Source organism: Zootoca vivipara, chromosome 9, assembly GCF_963506605.1.
Source record: "Zootoca vivipara chromosome 9, rZooViv1.1, whole genome shotgun sequence".
Lineage (NCBI taxonomy): Eukaryota > Metazoa > Chordata > Lepidosauria > Squamata > Lacertidae > Zootoca > Zootoca vivipara.
This window is the reverse complement of record NC_083284.1, coordinates 35,131,112-35,151,089: the sequence shown is the minus strand read 5'-3', so window position 1 is coordinate 35,151,089 and position 19,978 is coordinate 35,131,112. Positions and strand designations below refer to the sequence as shown.

Here is a 19,978-nt window from a genome sequence, read left to right as displayed (position 1 = left end):
AATAAACAACTGTCCTACTACCCTCTCCAGAGTTATTTATTCTTAGAAAGAATGTCCATTAATGTTGATTTCTCTTTAAAATTGGTATTATTTTAATTATACAGTGGCCAAAGCCAACAGATGCATTTCCTTGCCTGGGGTGAAGGACAAGATGGTGGCTTCCAAATTCCATGTACAGGAGTTGACATGACTGACAGCTGAATTTCACTTCAGCACAACAACAAGGTGGCATCCCCCATTACTTCCAAGGGTCAGCAATCTAGTTCAGGTGGGCACAGGGCAGGCCTTGTGGGACAAAGAGCCCTGTCCCCCTGCAGAAGGAAATGGCTGAGGAGCTATAGAGGGTGGTTGGGGATGGGGCTGCCACCTCTGCCCGCCCCCCCAATACCTGATGCCTGAAATGGTTGTCTCACTCTGCCTGATGAGAGGGTCAGTTCTGGCTGTGATTATTATTTTGTCACTCTGTTCGTCTGGCAAAACATTATTGGCTTTAATATATAATTTATATATTTCATTCAATTGGGTTCTTTTTTTCCTAAAGATTATAAAAAAACACAAGCATGTACAATAACATATGAAAGGTCAGCAATAATATTGAATTACAATAAGCTATTTCCCTTTGCTTCCTACTCCCATGCTATTTAAGAGCAAACAGTGGCGAAGCAAAAGGCAATTTAGAAGTACATGTATCTGCTAGGCCCTCTAGTGGAATTTGCAGGCTGTTTTCCTCTGATCCTTCTCCACCAACCATTTCCTTTTAAGCAAGACCCGTTTGGTTCAGCAGGGCTTACCCACACTAAATGTCTTTGGTTTATGGCCTTTAGTTGAAATCCTATGTGTTCTTACTCTGTGCAAAGGCACATTTTGTTCACTCATTTCCTTTTTTTAAAAAATTAATTTTTATTGATTTTACATAATAAGAGTTTACATAATAACAAAAACCATACACATACATAACATATTTTTCACATTCTCCTACCCCCCCCCTCCAAGAGCCCTCTCCTCCCACAAGAGAATCCCCCGAAAGGTAGGCAATCAAATGTGGTTCATGTTATAGTTGGGTCTCTACCCCCCCTCCCTCCTACCCCCCAGAGCCTCCCCCTGCCACCAAGAGGTCCCAGGATGGCAAGGATAGGAACAGGCAAGTATCCACCCAGCTGTTGTCCAACTTTAGCATCCAAAAACTATAAAAAAGAAAATAAGATAAAAACAATGACAGAGAATAATAATAAAAAAACCCACAGCATGAAAAATATAATAAAAATAAAAACAAAACACACAACATCAAAAATTTAAACCTTATCTAATTTCCTAAACATTGTCTCTTGGGCTTCCCCAGACCCCCCCCCTTTATTGATTTTCATTTGCCATCCATCTTTACAGTTTTCATTATTTACCAACCATTCTAATCTCATTTAATTTAAAATTGTCCATTTAGCCAATTAATCAGATTATCAATAAATTTTTTATTTGTTTGCTTATATATCTCCATTCCATTCCCCTCCTTCCCCCCACACCCCAGAACTCTCCCTGCCACCGAGAGTCTCCAGGATACGAAAGGAAAGAAGGGATGTTTCTTTTCCAGCTGGTTCTCCCCCTCCCCCCTTCCCCCCCACTCCGGAAGTCCCCCTCTGCCACCAGGGAACCCCAGAACGGAGACGACCACAGGGGGAGGGTTAGAGCACCCCGCTATCCCATTATTCATTCTTCCCAACTATACTAATAATCTCCTTTCAAATCTAAAAAGAAAAACACATCTCTATTCTACTTTCCCTCCCTTGCCTAAATTTTTTCTGCAAGAACTTTCATACTTTTATAAAATCTATATCTCATTTTCTTAATCCATTTTAAATCTTATCTTCTAGTTTTAGCCTCTTCCCCCCCCTGTTCACGGCACATCCCTTCTCGGATCAGCAAATTCCATAATCCGTAAACCAGTTTCAAAACCATGTTAGCCAACCTTTAAACAAAAATCCTTTTTCCATTCACCCCACTCCCTTTCTGCGAAATTTTTCATGACCAAATTCTCCATTCCCTCGCTGTTGCCCCTTTATTGTTTGTATCATCCACTCAATGTAAGTAATCCTCTCCCACAGTCTTTGTTCCCTATGGGGATTCTGAAGTCCAGACATAGTTTCTGCTCCCCCTTCCATGGGAGCGTCGTTCCCCTGGCTCACGTGCTCAAAAACTTTTTCCTCTTTCTTCTCATTGCAGACTTCCTCCTGATCAAAAAGCTGACATACTTCTCGCTTTCCTTCTATTTCTTCTTTATTCTCTTGTTCCAACGTTTTTTGGCCCTTGTCCCCTTGAAGAAGTTGGTTCGTTTCCTCTAATTGAGCAATCTGTTTATGTGTTCCGACAGTAAGTTCCCATAAGAGTCTCAGAGTTTTCTCTTTGAATCCAACTGTATGTTGACATTTTTGTGCTCCTCTCAAGGACACAGTGCTATCCCAGAGCACAGGAAGTGTTAGTGTTTTTCATTCGATCGCCATTTTTCCAAACTGGTTACAATATATTCACAAATTTAAATCCATTACTTGATTCTAAATTATAATCCAAGGGGAGTTTTCATAGGCAACTTTTGCAGCTCAGTTTGTCAACATTGTTTCAAAACTCCCTACTACACAAATCTTGCTGAGTCCGTCAGGACCGCCGATTCCAGCGGTAGTAAGAGACTCTTCTCTCTTATTAAATCTCACACTCTCCCCTCTACCTTGTCATCAAGGGGAACTTCAGCACAGTTCTTGCAGATGCATAGATATAGTAAATCCACAAATGTCTTGGCAATGGATATTTTCTTAACTGTTTCCACTTTCAATCAATATGGGGGAGATCGGCTTCCGTTTTTTAAATCTCCTCCCGCTCCAAATTTAAGTTCCAATAAGATTTTTAAGCTTTCTTACTCACGGACATCCACTTTTCAAGTCCTTTTTCTTTGGAAGTATTCAGCGCTCTCCGCCTCCGTAACGGAGCTTCTCTCTGCGAAGGCAACAATGGTGCTCAAAATGGCCCCGCGACTACAACCCTCCTCGCTCCGGAGCTCTTATAAGAGCCTACCAGAGAGTTGGGGAGTCCGAATTGGGGCACCGCTGAGACTTTTCGTCCCTATAATGCTCGATATAGGGCTCTATGGGGTGCAGCGTCGCCCCCGCTGCTTCCCCCCCTTCGCAAAGACGGGCTGCCTCGGCGCTCGAGACAGACCCCACCGGACAGCGCTGGCGCTGAACCGGAAGCCCCATTTTGTTCACTCATTTCCTATGGGGCATCTACATGACATTGTCATCAACTACTGGGCCACCTATGTTTTTTCTGTGCTTCTTCCAGTGCACCTTCACTGTTACGTTTCCTAGCACCACTATTTTATTATCATGCCTTTTGGCTGATGATAGGAAATACTGAAATATTCACAAAACACTTAATGGAAAAGGCATTCTAGTGCAAATTTTAAAATTGTTTTAAGCAAGACATTTTTTCCCCAGCCGGAACTCGCTGGAACTCAGTTCCAGTACCTCTCAGGTGGGCACCATTGCCATTATAAGAGAACAAGGGAGGTATTCTTCATGAGTTCCAGAACCTCTTTTTCTAGAAAAATAGCACTAGTTTTAATCTTTTCCACATTTTGCCCAATATTCTAATTTGTGGTAAATCGCAGGCAAATATAACTAACAAGCATAGAGCTTTGTTGTTGTTGTTTAGTCGTTTAGTCGTGTCCGACTCTTCGTGACCCCATGGACCATAGCACGCCAGGCACTCCTGTCTTCCACTGCCTCCCGCAGTTTGGTCAGACTCATGTTCGAGAACACTGTCCAACCATCTCGTCCTCTGTCGTTCCCCTTCTCCTTGTGCCCTCAATCTTTCGCAACATCAGGGTCTTTTCCAGGGAGTCTTCTCTTCTCATGAGATGCCCAAAGTATTGGAGCCTCAGCTTCACGATCTGTCCTTCCAGTGAGCACTCAGGGCTGATTTCCTTCAGAATGGATAGGTTTGATCTTCTTGCAGTCCATGGGACTCTCAAGAGTCTCCTCCAGCACCATAATTCAAAAGCATCAATTCTTCAGCGATCAGCCTTCTTTATGGTCCAGCTCTCACTTCCATACATGGGCGTACCCAGGATCAAAACTGGGGGGGGCAGGCAAGCCACGCCCCCACCCCAGCCATCCGATTGGCTGGCTGGCGATGACATAGCCGGAATCCTCCCAGGAGGCATGGTCAACGTCCACGCCCCTCAGAGGGGAGAGGGCAGTCACACGGTTCTCCACAACTCCTCCCCGCCAGCCTCTGCTCTTTTTACCCTGAAAAAAAACAGTGCACACCGATGGTAGGCTGGTGTGTGCGCTCTCTCTCTCTCTCTTTCCCTCACGCCCTCTTTCTCTTCCTCCTCCCACTCACTTCTGAGTGTTACAAGCCTTGCCGCCACCAATGCAGCTTTCCAGCCTTTTCCAGGCAGCCGGGGGCAACTCCCACTGCTGCCTTCTGCTGGGGTCTGTCTGCTGGGGTCTGTCTGCCTTCCGTTGGGGTCTTACGCTGTGCCCGCTGCAGCAAGATCGTGTACCCGACCGAGAAGGACAAACGCGTGCGCCACGAGCTGTCTTTTTTTTCCCCTTTACATCACTACTAGGAAAACCATAGCTTTAACTATATGGACCTTTGTTGGCAAGGTAGTGTCTCTGGTTTTTAAGTTGCTGTCTAGGTTTGTCATTGCTTTTCTCCCAAGAAGCAGGCATCTTTTAATTTCGTGACTGCTGTCACCATCTGCAGTGATCAAGGAGCCCAAGAAAGTAAAATCTCTCACTGCCTCCATTTCTTCCCCTTCTATTTGCCAGGAGGTGATGGGACCAGTGGCCAGGATCTTAGTTTTTTTGATGTTGAGCTTCAGTCCATATTTTGTGCTCTCCTCTTTCACCCTCCTTAAAAGGTTCTTTAATTCCTCCTCACTTTCTGCCATCAAGGTTGTGTCATCAGCATATCTGAGGTTGTTGATATTTCTTCCAGCAATCTTAATTCCGGCTTGGGATTCATCCAGTCCAGCCTTTTGCATGATGAATTCTGCCTATAAGTTAAATAAACTGGGAGACAATATACAACCTTGTCGTACTCCTTTCCCAATTTTGAACCAATCAGTTATTCCGTATCCAGTTCTAACTGTAGCTTCTTGTCCCACATAGAGATTTCTCAGGAGACAGATGAGGTGATCAAGCACTCCCATTTCTTTAAGAGCTTGCCATAGTTTGCTATGGTCGACACAGTCAAATGCTTTTGCATAGTCAATGAATCAGAAGTAGATGTTTTTCTGGAACGCTCTAGCTTTCTCCATAATCCAGCGCATGTTTGCAATTTGGTCTCTAGTTCCTCTGCCCCTTCGAAATCCAGCTTGCATTTCTGGCAGTTCTCGGTCCACATACTGCTTAAGCCTGCCTTGTAGAATTTTAAGCATAACCTTGCTAGCGTGTGAAATCAGCTCAATTGTGCGGTAGTTGAAGCATTCTTTGGCACTGCCCTTCTTTGGGATTGGGATGTAGACTGATCTTCTCCAATCCTCTGGCCACTGCTGAGTTTTCCAAACTTGCTGGCATATTGAACATAGCACATTAACAGCATCATCTTTCAAAAATTGAAATGGTTCAGCTGGAATACCATCACTTCCACTGGCTTTGTTATTAGCAGTGCTTTCTAAGGCCCATTTGACTTCACTCTCCAGGATGTCTGGCTCAAGGTCAGCAACCACACTACCTGGGGTGTACGAGACCTCCATATCTTTCTGGTGTAATTCCTCTGTGTATTCTTGCCACCTCTTCTTGATGTCTTCTGCTTCTGTTAGGTCCTTTCCACTTTTGTCCTTTATTATGGTAATCTTTGTACGAAATGTTCCTTTCATATCTCCAATTTTCTTGAACAGATCTTTGGTTTTCCCTCTGGTTTTAACTAGCATAGGGCTAGTTAAATGCATTAAGGGTTAAGATCATAGAATTGTAATCCTAGCTAGGTCATGCCCCTCACCTGGAAAGAAGGAAGTTAAGTTTCCTCCTTTGTTAATTCTCTTTCACCATGTGAATTTACTGAGATAAGACATAGCTTGCTCTCTATAAGCTCTGACCGCGTGCTTAGAGCTATTTCACCATATTTTATAAACCCAATACTTTCTACCTGTGTTCTTCTTGTTGCTGCATGGAATAACACATGAATGTAAACTTAGGAGTTTTGTAAGTAAAGCATATAAACTTACTAACAGTGTGGTCTGTTCATTGAAACAGGGGCAGAGAGGGGGAAGCGCTGTAAGTGGAATAATGGGATATTTAAAAGGTTTAACAGCCTATTATTCCCACGTTTCATTGTCCTGCATGATTCTGTGATTTTAAATTCTGCTGGGGTCTCTTTCTTGCTGGAGAGCATGTTTAGGCCTATGCTTTGGATCTTGAGATCCAGATAATTGTTTTATTAATTACCCCACATGAGTGATCTACATCTACCAGAAGGCATTACAGTGGTACCATGGTTTGTAACCCTTTTGGATTACAACCGTTTTGGATTACAACCACGTCAAACGCGGAAATGCGTGTCCCCCCTTTTTTTACAACCCTTTTTTTTGGGGGGGTTACAACCCAATTTTTTTAGGCCCCATTGGTGAAAGCGCACCTTGGGTTACAACCTGATTTGGTTTACAACCGGACCTCCAGAACAGATTATGGTTGTAAACCAAGGTACAACTCAGTCCTACTGAACTCAGCGGAAATTACTTCAGAGCAAAATGCACAGGATCAAATTGTAGGCTTTCTAAATAAATTTTTAAAAACCATATTTTGGCTTAACCAGAACTTTAATTTTGCTTCCAAATGTGTCCAAATAACAACCATGAAATCTGCACATATCTTTCCAGGCATAATTTCGCACCATTATTTCCGTAAAGGCCAGAGAACTGTAAAGCAATTCTAAAATGAAGGCTGCCAAGTAGTAATCAGCAGGAGGTAAGACCAAATTTGCCATGTTTGCTCTTAGCCAAAAGGCTGAGAAGCTGATGACACCGAGCTCTATTTCTCAAAAAACATCTGATTCAGGAGAGGCTGCACAGGACTGGACCAGTGACTGGAGGCAATAGTGGGATGCATGAAGAAAATAAGCTGAGCTGAAATTTGGGTGGGATGAATCCACGGTGGGCGAGTGATTCCCATGTCTGAGAACTTAGTCAACTGCCTGCCCTGAATGGGGTTGCACTTCTCTTGAAGGAGCAGGTACATGATTTGGCAGTGCTTCTGGACCTAGTCACTGGAGGCCTCTGTGGCTAAAAGCGTATTTTACTAGCTGTACCTGGTACAACAGCTATGACCGCTCCCGGACTGGGAGAGCTTGAGCACAGTAGTTCAGGCATTGGCACCTTCAAGACTGGATTAATGGAATGCACTCTATATGGGGCTTCCCTTGAACTTGAGGTGGGAACTGCAACTAGTAGAGAATACTGCAGCAAGGTTACTGCCTGAAGTGAGGCACTGTCAGCATATTATACGTATGCTCAGAGATCTGCACCAGTTGCCAATTTGTTACCAGGCCAAGTTCAAGGTGTAACTATCAGTATATAAGGTGTTTAACAGTTTGGGACCAGTTTACTTGCAAGATCACCTTACTTCATATGTGCTCACTCAGCTGCTTCAATCTGTGAAACTGGCACTTGTTTAGGTACCACACAATAATCACCCCACATTTGCAAGAAATATTTATTTTGGTGTGGCATGAATTACAGTTTGCAACTCCTTTCCTATTGATACCAGGCAGGCACTTTTACTTTTCTTTTTCTTAGGTAAGTAAGTCTATCCAGACATGTAAATGTTGATGTGTTTACTGCTGATTTTGATTGTTTTTAAATGTTTTTAAATATTTGTTTTTACCCATTTTTTATTGATAGATAATTGCAATATTTCTTGTAAACTGGTTAGAAGTTTAGTTACCATCAAGCAGTATATGCATTTTGATTTCCCCCAAACATTTATTTGACACATACACTCCTCCTGGAGTTCAGCAACACAGCCTTTGAAATGATCCCCAAGCTATCATATTTTTTTAGGCATAGCTGGTCATAGCTGGTGGGTAGGGCTTTTCCTCCCATTAGCAAGTTCTGAGAAAGAAGAGGTTTGTTTGAAATACAACCAGAATGCCTCTACTCTACTTGCAGAGGAACAAATATTATATGATGGAATATAGATTTTCCCCCCTCTACTATAATATGAGCATAAGGAAAGCAAAAGCTATACTGTATTGGGAAATGACTTCTAAATATGACAGACAGCTGCCAGGCCCAAAGAAGAGACAAAAGTTGGAACCTGTCCGCAGTAAGCTACTTCTGTAGCCCAATGGTACAACCAACACCTGAGGAGCACACAGAGAGTGGATATTATACACTATCAATGATATATGCCCTTAAAGTCACTTTGATACACCATTACTGCTTCATTCTGCTCTGTAATAATTTTCAAGCATCTTAACCAGTCTTTCATTGTAGCATGGCACAGCATAAAAATCAAGAGTGCAGGACTTGCATAATTTTATGTCTTTACACATTATAATTAATCACAGTGAACCTACTCTAGATGTTCTACCTTAATTGGCTGTGCCCCCTTGTGAACTAAATTCATTTCTTTCCCTGATGTGTGAAGAACGAGTTTCTGGAGGCATATAATTGTCAGAGCATGAAAGGGAAAAGATATTCAGACTTCAGAAATACTTCCCTGTAGCCCCATTCCAAAAGTTTCTCTGTGTGTTTTCTTCATGCAGATTCAAAGACAAGAATGAAGCAAGTAACACCCTCGTGGGGCATTTATTTTTAGGCACGTGAAACTTTTTCTGTCATTAGCAGTGCCATCTACCGTGTTTCTCATATTATAAGACACGTCTTATATTTATTTTTTCCTCAAAAAAACACACTATGACTTATTTTCAAGGGATGTCTTATTTTTTTCCTCCTCCTCCTGCCGCGGCCGGCATTGCTGCTGCGCCTATCACTATGTCTTATTTTCGGGGTATGGCTTATATTCCTTGAATGCTTAAAAATCCTGCTATGGCTTATTTTATGGGTATGTCTTTAAATATGAGAAATAGGGTACCTCAAGTGGAGCTCGGTAAATAGTTAAGATGAGATTATCAGCTTCTGACAGGAAGTCCCTGAGCTATTCCCTGCTATCCATGTTTCCACTGCCGCCCATTCAAATCCCCTGATTTAAAAAAATCAGGTTAGCCCAATACTATTTGGCTCTTGCTTTTGTTTTCATTTTTCTAACCCAGTGATGGCGAACCTATGACACGCGTGTCAGACATGACACACAGAGCCCTCACTGCTGGCGCGCACCCCATCGGCCCATTCGTGGTGTTATTGTTGTTGTTGTTGTTGGTTTTTTAACCCTTTCTGTGCTGTTTTTTTCTGGCGCTTTGGCAGACGATTGGGTGTAACAGCATTTGTTTTTTAACCCGTTCTGTGCTGGGATTTTTGGCGCTTTGGCAGACTATGTTGGTGCTGCGTGTTAGTTCCAGCGAAGGTATTATTCGTCATTTATTTCTGTTCTCTTCTTCCCCCAAAGCGCAGCAGCTTTGGGGCATCCCCCCCCCAAAAAAAGCAAAGCAACTTTTGCACACAAACCCCAAAAAAAACCTCCAAAACTTTGGTCAGCAGCTCCCCCCAAAAAGCTCAACAACTCTGGGCACTTTGTGATAAATAAGGTTGTTTTGTTTTGTTTTGGTTAAATAATTAGTTTTTGGTTTATTAAATACAGTTATATATTACAATTATACATTTTTGTTATTTAAACTATAAATATTGCGAAATTATGATGTGTGTTTTTCTTGAAGTGACACACCACCTGAGTTCTGCTCGGTTTTTTGGCAAATGTTGACACACCAAGCTCAAAAGGTTGCCCATCACTGTTCTAACCCATCAAAAGTGCCACATGCTACAGCATTGAGACTATTTCAATAATATTGTGCCAGGCACTCCTTGTTATCAGGATCTCACTCACTGGATCATGACCTCATCATTGTGAGTGGGCTTATATGTTCCTATGATGACCCTTGTGAGCAAAGCTGTTGGGAGTCTCGGACTCCCAGCAGGGGAGGAGTTAGACAAAGAGGAGGAGCTAGACAAGGAATGATCTAAGAAGTCCTCAATGGCAGAACAGGTGGAAGATAACAAGTGGCATGTTACAATGGCTGTGAAGATGGATGAAGGCTGCAGCAGATAAGAATCTACCGGTTGTCGTGATACTCATGCCATCGGAACACAGCCTTTCAACAAAGACTGTGCATTGGTGAGCGTGCACTGAGCTACACACATAAAACAAATTCATGCACAGGCGTCTTCCAAAAACCTTTCCCGAACCCAAAAAAGTCCCATGGCGATCAGCAAATAGTAATGGGGGCAGGACCATGAAATCTGGAAGCCCCTAGTCATTAACCAGCACATGGGTGGTGGATACAGAGTCAGTCGTTCTGACTCAAGGAATGAGGCAGTTGAGCAGCTCAGCAGCTGTATCCATGACTGAGCAGCCCTTTTTAGGATCTACTCTGCTCACCCCTAAAAGAAACACCAGGACTGGTTTGATGAGAATGACAGTGAGATTGAATGCATTATTGACAAGAAAAGGAAGGCCTTTCATATCTGGCAAAGAGACAGCAACTGCGCCACTAAGGAGGAAAACCTCTCAATGTATTGCTGCCGCCACCTACTGAGATTCAGAGAGCAGTAGGACTCTCCCTCTACATGCTTGCGTGAGTACATCCACACAAGACATGTGAGGTGAGATATACTGGTCCTAGAATCTACCCATACCAGAACACAGTTAAAACACAAACATACATTTATTTAGGGAATGTAACACTCAGAACAAGTAGTCAATTTATACAGATTACTAAAATAAAGTGTTCTACTATCCTAATGCAGAGTTTACTAATGTGACATGCATGGGTCCCAGTGTGCCCTCCCACAGCTCCTGTGACACCTGCTAAAGGTCTCAGTAAATATCCTCTAACATTTCAACGGACAGGAGACTATTAGCTCTTCCTGCTCAGTTCCTGTTTGCACTGGTTCAGCTCAGCCTCTTAAACACACACCTTTAAACCTGCCCACTGTTCACTTCATGCTATGATTGGACACCCAGTCTCCCATCTGTTCTGAACAGAGGAGGCGTACAAATATATTTTCTCAGTGAGTGTGGCAGAGACTAATGTAGGTGCCTTTCCCCCACTGATGGCCAGCTGATGTGTGGGGGACATTCAGCTGTGGCATCCATTATCCCATGCTCCTCACAGCACCCATATTGTGTAATGCCACATCCTTAACTGCATCTGTTTTGTGATTGGAACCCACAGGAGTTCCTCAAAATTCCACATATGCCCCCTAGCCACTATGTTTTCATTCCCTCTCCTGCATTCAGCTCTCGCCTGTGGCTCCTAGAAGATGTCAGCATGGAACAGCAGTGGCCACACCCCGGGAAAAGGCTTCAACTTGCCAGCTAAACCAAGTGAGGGAAGCGAAGACATGCTATGGCGGATTGAACTGACAAACCAATGGTGGGTCCAATGGTCAAGAAGGAAGTTTCTGCACATGCTAGAGGGAACTGAGGGACAGATGGGGCTTGTCAATCTGGGAAGGTAGCCTACCTAAGAGAAGGAACACTCTGATCCTAAACTTCTGCTGCCTTGCAGGGGAACTTCGAGAGAAGACTAAGGAGTAAACTGTACAGAAATCCAGAGTGGAGCCCCTAAGATGGTTAGATGGCACCCTGTATGCCTCCTTCCAGCAACCCCTACAGCCAAGCTGGTGCCAAACATATTGCTCTGATTTCCTTCCTACAACATCAGTGGGGCTAAGAAGGGGATCTTGTTGTCAAGGCAGCCCAGGACCCCCATACACACTTGCATCCTGGGGAGGTCACTTCAGTGCTGAAAATGCAGTCATTTTTCACCCCTGGAGATGCACTCCATTGTGTCTTGACAGATGCCAACCACCTCACATCTCATTCTCATTCTCTGGCCACTCTCCAACTAGGATCCCTCCCCCCCCGTCACTCACTCTAACTCCACCCAAAATTCCATCACATTCCTCTGCCTTTCAACATTCTTCCAATCACTTTTCTGTTATGTGGGTTCTGTGATGGAAGGTAGGTGGGATATAAATTTAAAGTTAGTACAGTACATAAATTTATCTCAGCTGTTTATCAGTGTCCTCCTGGTAAAAAACCAAACCAAGCCACAAAACATTTGATCATGCCTGAATTATTTTGAGTGAGCTGGGTTTTTATTCTAAATTATTGTGCAACGTGAAGCATCCCTTAAATGAGACTGCTTAAAGACAGTTAAGGCATCATCATGGCAAGAATGGCTCAAGTGAAATGGGAAGCTATTCTGTAGCTGCTGCCACTAGGTGGAGCCATTATACGCCATTGTTTAAGGATTGGGGAAAGGAAATCATAGTGTTTACAGCTGAAAACTTTAAAAAGTGATGCCACAAGAGAACAAAGTGTGGAACACTTTAGTGAACGTGCAACTTTAATTATTCAAAAGAGCTGCTGCTCCAAGAGTTCCATTCTCTACAGGTGTTCCCCAGAAGCAGGGTGTATTCTCAGCTTCCCCAACACACACACACACACTACTGTGGAAGCTACCTGTGCATGACCCCTCCTCTGCACCCCCAAAACTTTTTGCAACCAGAAGAGAACAGGAAAGGAGAGAAGGAAGGAAGAATAGCAACAGAAAGTTGAAGTTGGGGAAATTTATAAAGAAAAAGACAGAACAACTAAGGGGATGCTGCCCCCCTCCCTATAATTCTTTAGGGATAAGAATATTTTCTGTCCTGATAGACACCAAGATGCCCTCTCCCCCGAAAGTATAACTGAGAAGTTGCGGAGCCACCACCCACCCCACCCCATTATAACTGTGGTGACTAGGATTTGCCCAGAATGATTATGGTCCTTGTAAAATATAAACAAGGTTCTGTTTATATTTCCTGCTATGGTATACTAGGGTTTAATGGAGGATCGTCACAAAATGACTGCTCAAAACTGTGTAGTTGTTGCCTGTAATAAGGAATTAATGCATTATTTACTACATTGTCCAGGGCACAAACTTAATCTTACCATTATATCTGACTGTCCTTTATTTTGTCTGAATGCCGTTTGCCTCTTTTTAAGAAACAGCCTAGCTGCTTATTAAATCACATATCCCAATTACACAAAAACTTATTTCACACTACACAATTTCTTCAAACAAAATGTGTCTAGTTAGAATAACAATGTCCAGAACTGCTTCTACTCCTTGCACCCAATCAAGAACAGTTTGGTTCCTGCTATTATTTCATCTCTCCCTTTTTACAGAACATTACTTTGTACATAATTGATTTTCTTATCCCTGAAGTAATGACATCTGGTACACGACTGTATCTTGTTTAGCACAAATGCCTGGCCAATAAACAGCTTTCCCAGCTCTTCTTTTACAGTACATAGCTCGGTTCCCAAATGACTTAATGTACTTAGGTATTTCTTTCCTTAGGTCTCAAAGTACAATTCTGTCATTAAAAAACAAACCATGGCACATACTTTTAATTCCTCTTCATAGTTCCAATAAGAAACTTCAACTCTTTCATGCTTCCTGTAAGCTGATAGTATTTACTGAGGTGTTCTATTGTTTGCAATACAGTGGTACCTTGGTTTACAAACTTAATCCATTCCGAACTTAAAAACCATTCTGAATCCAAGGCATGCTTTCCCTAATGAGGCCTTCCGCTGCCGGTGCCCTTCCACTGTTTGGAATCCGTTCTTAGACCGAGGTAAAGTTCTCAAACCAAGACACTATTTCCGGTTTTGCAGAGTTTGTAAACCAAATAATTCTTAAACCAGACTGTTCTTAAATTGAGATACCACTGTAAAGGTAAAGGTAAAGGTACCCCTGACTGTTAGGTCCAGTCGCGGATGACTCTGGGGTTGTGGCGCTCATCTCGCTTTACCGGGACATGTGGCCAGCATGACTAAGCCGCTTCTGGAGAACCAGAGCAGCGCACAGAAACGCCATTTACCTTCCTGCTGGAGCAGTACCTATTTATCTACTTGCATTGTGTGCTTTCGAACTGCTAGGTTGGCAGGAGCAAGGACCGAGCAACGAAATCCACCCCTCACAGGGATTCGAACCGCCAGTCTTCTGATGTTTATAATTCCTTCCATTTTAGTCACAACCCTAGCAAATAATGAGATCTACAATCAAAACAGCCTCCTCAGAACTGTACTCCCTTTCTCCCTTTCTACTGTACTCCCTTTCTCCTCATTCTATGCCACATGCCTTGGATCAGCAGCATGTGTTAAACATCTAGTTATCACACACAGTTGGCAGTGGTTATTCTTTTGATTCATGGAGACACAGCATTTCTGAAAACTGCCTCCAATGTTTTGTGGGTTTTGCACCCTGAAATAAGTCCTATAACCCTAACAAGAGAAGATAGTTCTGGCACTCCTAGTTCTGGCACTCTGGCACTCTGTGGTTTAACCCACAACGCCACCCGCATCCCTCCAACCTTCCTTACCTTCCCCCTAAACTTCCATCATGGAAGGACCTGTCCACTCCCCAAAGTGAGCAGTTAATCAGTGTGATGGGAATGTTGGAGGCTTATTAACTCCCCAAGCAGCAATGAGAGTTCATCTCTCATAAGTGACTCTGTGTCCATAAACAGCCGTTATAGCTGGTCACAGTTTTTCCAGGAATGTTTGATGAATGACACACTGAAATGGCTGAGCCACACTCATCAATTTGCCAGATGCCCCCCCCCCCACCGAGCATAGCTGCTCAAAGCCCAGATTGGGATCTAGATTTTTCTCTTGAGTGTGAGGTTAGTTAGACAAAAGACTGTGGGATAGACTGGATTATTACAAACAGGGGCTGATAAAAAAGAAGAATCAGAATTAGAAGTGATCCGGAGCTGCTAAAAGAGGAGTTTAATTAATTTCAAAAGGAATGGGGTCTCAACAACTGGGACTTTATGCCAGGACTTCAAAATTAATTGGTTTGGCTTTTAAAAGTGCTTGCGAAGAACTGAGATAATGGCCACATTCTTTAAAGAAGGAAACTGCAACAAAACCCTCAGGTTGTGGATACAGGAGCACAAACAACAGGTACTAACTATTTCAATGTAGGCAACACTAGCCTACCTGTTAGAGGAACTGATGCAATAGTTTCTCTAAAGTAGGGCAGCAATTTAGCATTTCCTGGACTCCACTTGGTTTCCTTACACCCCAGCTCTCCCCCCCCCTTTAGTTTCAATGTTATGCTACTGTACTGCTAACACAGTGGCAGCAAACCTCCACCTCCCTCTCTGCCTCATCATTCTCATTCTGGGAAAGGTGGCCTAGGACAATGCCTGTGCCAGCAAGACTTTTCCAGGGTGGCTACACATTCTCTTTTAAAACTATTTAAAGGTTTAAGGTTATCATTTAAACTTAGCATTGGCAAAGTATAAAAGTAAGGGAAGAGGAGAAGAGGCGTATATAAAGCTCCTAGCCCATTGCTGCCATTGTTTATAGGGATGCTTTTCTGTTATGACTTTCTCTCCAGACATATACAGGTGAAACTCGGGAAAAAGTGCATTTATTTCAGTAATGCAACTTAAAAGGTGAAACCAATATATGAGATAGATGCATGACATGCAAAGCAAGATATGTCAATCATTTGTTGTAATTGTAATTATTTGTCGTTAGGCGGGTCAATTATAAATGGAATGTAATTAATGAAATGTAATAGTGATGTTTATTTTTGTATTATTGTAACTATTTGTTTTATTACTGTAAAATTTCCAAAAGAAAGCATTTGTAAAAATTAAAAGAAAAATAAAAAAATAATAAGTTGCATTACTGAAATAAATGCACTTTTCAACGATATTCTAATTTTCTGAGGTCCTGGGAAGTCTCACAGTCTCCTGTCAGGGCGGGAGCTTAAACTGTGCTATTATACTTTCTGCATACTGTGAGTTTGCCATCACTCTCTATTCAGCTGCACCAGTTATCTCCCATGTTCTTTTTTCTCCAAATTCACTGCATTGGCTGGTGCCATTTCTCCATAGTCTTATGAAGAAATAGCACCTGCCAACTCATTGTTATGGTGGGAGAAGTTTGCCCATCTCTCTTTTGCCTTCTGACTTGCCTCTCCTCTATGCCCCACACTTCACCTAATTTCTAAATCTCTTGCCTTTCCCCATTTTGCCCATATAATCTTCACAGATGTATTCTGTACTGCAGGGGTTGGATACCACCAGCCTGTGAAACAATCTTGGCTGGACTGTAATGCCTTAAAAAAACCACACCCACACGCCACTCAGCTGATATCATGGGGGGGGGGGCGTGATGTTAGCCGATAGCCAGGGAAGAGTTTGATTCAGCACTGGCTGTGTGCACCACTTCTCCTGAGGGTAACAGGTGTTCACACAGCCAAAGCTTAGTGTAGGCCTGTTTGAAAGCTCTTTTGCAAACATCTCTGTGTTGCTCTTGAAACCTCTGGACTGGAGCTTAGACCTAGAGGGAGGAATATGCCTGGAAGAGAAGCTAAAATAAGATTTGTTCTCACTTTCATAGAATTATGTAATTGTAGAGTTGGAGGGGGCCCTGGGGATCATCGAGTCCAACCCCCTGCAAAGCAGGAATATGTAGCTGCCCCAAATGGGGATCAAACCTGCAACCTTGGCATTGTCAGCACCATGCTCTAACCAACGTTCCACAGCCTCAACCACTAAAAGAATCACTTACTTGGGTCTTTCCCATCCCAGAGAGGCAGCTGCTCCAGAGTGTGCTGGAAATGAGGACTTTCTGGCCCAGGAGTTGGCAAAGTTGCAACCAGCAGAGAAAGCCCTCTAACCCATGAGTATAATATCTGTAGAGGAAGTAGTCATGCTTACATGAAGAGACTTAATTAACAAAACGTCTCCCTCTTTTTCCCCATCCTGCTTCCAACCTTCTCCTTAGCTTTTTGAAAAACTTAATGGAACAGCTGTGTAATTTTCCCAGGTGTATAAATTGCTCAACCACTATTGTGCTCTAGCCATTTCCTTCTCTATAATCTCTCCTTTCTAGGACTAGTAAACTCTATCACTTCTACCCTTCCCTTCCCAAAATATATTGCCTGTAATATCTGTTTTTCTCCCTCCCCGCCCCCTCCCTGCAGCTTGGGCAATCATTATCGGCAGTACAGTGAGGAGGTATTTAACGCTTTTCCCACACACAATGGTCTCACTGCAAATCACCCCCCTTCTCTGTATTTGAAGCTGGGAGGAATGCAACTGGCCTTTTGGCTACAGGGTCTTAGAAATCTGCAATTAAAGCTCCTTTTTCACTTCTAGCCTAAAGCAGAAAAGCAATGATTAGGGTACTGATAAATCATCCAAATTGGGAAGTTCCCCATGTGGAAAGTCTAGTTCTGCACAAGGAGGGCAAGAAAACTCTCTGCACACAAGTAGGACCAATTGAAATAACGAATCTCTGCATTGAGCCACTGCCACACAAGCAGTCTCCAGACTGTCACTACTTTATGGGAGGGATTCAAGCACATACCATAAATGTAGGTTTGCATAACTAAAGTGAATAAAAATGGCCTGTTGCCCTAGAGCAGGGGTGAGACACCTTTTGGTCTCACCTGTCCTCACCCCACCCCCCAAGGCACCTTTGACAGGTGGGTGGACAACCCAGCTGATGACTGACAAGTGGGTTGTCCCACCCACCTGTCAAAGGCCCAACTGGCTTTTGGACACTTGGGAACAGCAGCTTGGGAAGTGCTGAGCCAAGGGCGGGCAAAGCTGTTTTCCTGCAAGGATCAGCTATGGATCCAGCAGTCGTAAAGTCACTGCTCATTAGCTGACAGGCAGTGACTTCTGCTCTGCCTTCTGCTGGGGTTGGTTGCATGCAGGGCTGTCTTAAGCACATCCAGCGCCATGGCGCAAAGGTCCCTCCGGTGCCCCCCTCCCTTTCCCAAAATTTAGCCTGGGGTGGAGGGAGCCATTGGGGCTGCCTGACTACAGCCCGCTGCCAGCAGTCTCGCTGCTGTCCAGCGGCCCGAGGACCGGGAAGCGGTTGCCATTCCGCCGCCTGTGCCCTGGGAGGGGGGGGGCAGTGAGCACCGGTAATGTGGAGGAGGCCCCTCAGGAGCCACTCCCGCCATTGCCGCTCCCACCACTCCCTCAGGCAACAGTGGCTCGGCGGGCAGGGGATTCCTGCAGCCGAGGGAGAGGAAGCAGTGAAGGAGGAACCACCATAGGGCTTAGTGGCTTGTTGTGGCCTCGCCAATGCTGGGGCGCCCCTGAGAGGCCGGCGCCCTGGCGCAATGAGCCACTAGCCCCTATGGGAAGGACGCCTCTGGTTGCATGCCATTTGTGTCCACACCATACATCATAAATGACTTTAGGTATGGAAAAAGTATGTGTAGTTTGCAGGAAATTGCCTTGTGGGACAAACTGGGACCCATGTAAGGCCCAAACCAGCCTGTGGGTTGGAGGTTCCCCACCCCAGTCTGAGTGCAACAAAGTAGCTTTAAAAAAAGAACGAGACTTTTTGCAATTTGGAAAGTGAAGAGGAAATGCACTGAAAAGTGTGGGAATGGATGATTATCAGGAAGATGTATAAACATGCTTTAAACCACAGGGTGTTTCTCAGCAGCCTTTATGTGGCTCATGTTCATTCCCAGAAAAGAGGTAGGTAATGAATATATCTGCTTTGAGGAACTGAAGTGCCCTTCCTATCCTGTGGTTGTTGACAACAATGGTGCATTGTACAGGGACAGATAAAGCTAGGAAGCTTCAACTCTTCTTTAACTTTGCTGCTCAGTTTTATTTTTGATGGGAACTAGGTCTACCAGGAAAAGCACCACTAAAGGGAAAGTGAAGTAATATTTCTAACTGGCACAGGAGAGGGATTCTCCTTAAAGCATGTGTCATATATTGGCTGCTGTAAAAAGTGTAACTAAACACAGATGAATGAGTATACTTCAGTTAAAAAATAGAAACTATTTGCAACAGTGTAGAAGGGGAATGGGGTGGTGGTGGTTCATGAACATACTTTGTTGTGCATTGTTTAAAACCCAGAGAAGCATGCTTTTGTTTGGTTGATGACTTTGGTCCAAACCTCAGTTTCCTATCAAATAGCTTCTCCTTACCCAATAGACTAGAGCATTGGGTTCAAGTGTGCAAAATCTCTGGTTCAAAGTGCTGGAGAATGGAAAGGTAACCTTTGAGATTACGATCATATACACACTTAACTAGAGCATAGTTGGATTTATTCTAAGTACATATGAACTGATTGTGCTGTACATACTGACCCAATGGCAATACATTTCCTCTGTAACATCAAATGTTTGCCACAATAAGAGAGCTTGGAGGAGAGCTGGAATGACTTAGGAAGACATTTGCTCCCAGCCAGAAACAACGTGAAAAGCCAGAAGCTTCTCAAGTAGTTGGAGGGTTGTTGTTTTTAAGAGGACACCTAGTCTGGCCTGTGTTTGAAGACCTCCAAGAAGGGGGAAATGCAAGCAGTCTTCAAATCTCATTCAAGATTGTTTTGTTTCTTGGTATGTCTATATCCTGGCTAGTGATTACTAACACACACACACACACACACACACACACACAGTGACATTGGCACCAGATACATCATAAAGTTACTTCCATCAGTTTATACAATATACTGAATGTGCCTTATACCTGAATGTGCAGATCTGACCTTTATGCTTGCGATACAAGGCTCCATTCAGAAGCACCCTATGAAAACCGGGCACCAGTTTATTACTTCTTTCTCACTTCAAGGTTGAATCTACGTGGCTATTGATTTATATACCTCCAAATTGTTTGCTTCGCCAGTTACCGTGCAATCCTAGACATGTGGGGGAGGGGGTTTGTGTGTGTGTGTTCTTATTTTATCATGTGGCGTTTTTATGTTGTGAACCGCCCTGAGACCTGCGGATGAAGGGCGGTATGCAAATTTCATAA

The 19,978-nt window shown here is 43.6% G+C and overlaps 1 long non-coding RNA gene across 2 annotated transcripts in view; it reads right to left on the bottom strand.

Moving 5' to 3' along the window:
* The window catches only part of LOC132592635 (uncharacterized), a 40,708-nt gene that overhangs the window by 20,241 nt on the left and 489 nt on the right, over nt 1–19,978 (bottom strand). The window contains exon 1 of one of the 2 annotated variants that reach the window (XR_009558128.1): nt 16,755–17,047. The exons of the other annotated variant lie outside the window; for it this stretch is intronic. This is a non-coding gene — a long non-coding RNA (uncharacterized LOC132592635). Of the gene's footprint in view, nt 1–16,754; nt 17,048–19,978 lie in introns of those variants that run through there. 2 annotated transcript variants of the gene reach the window in all.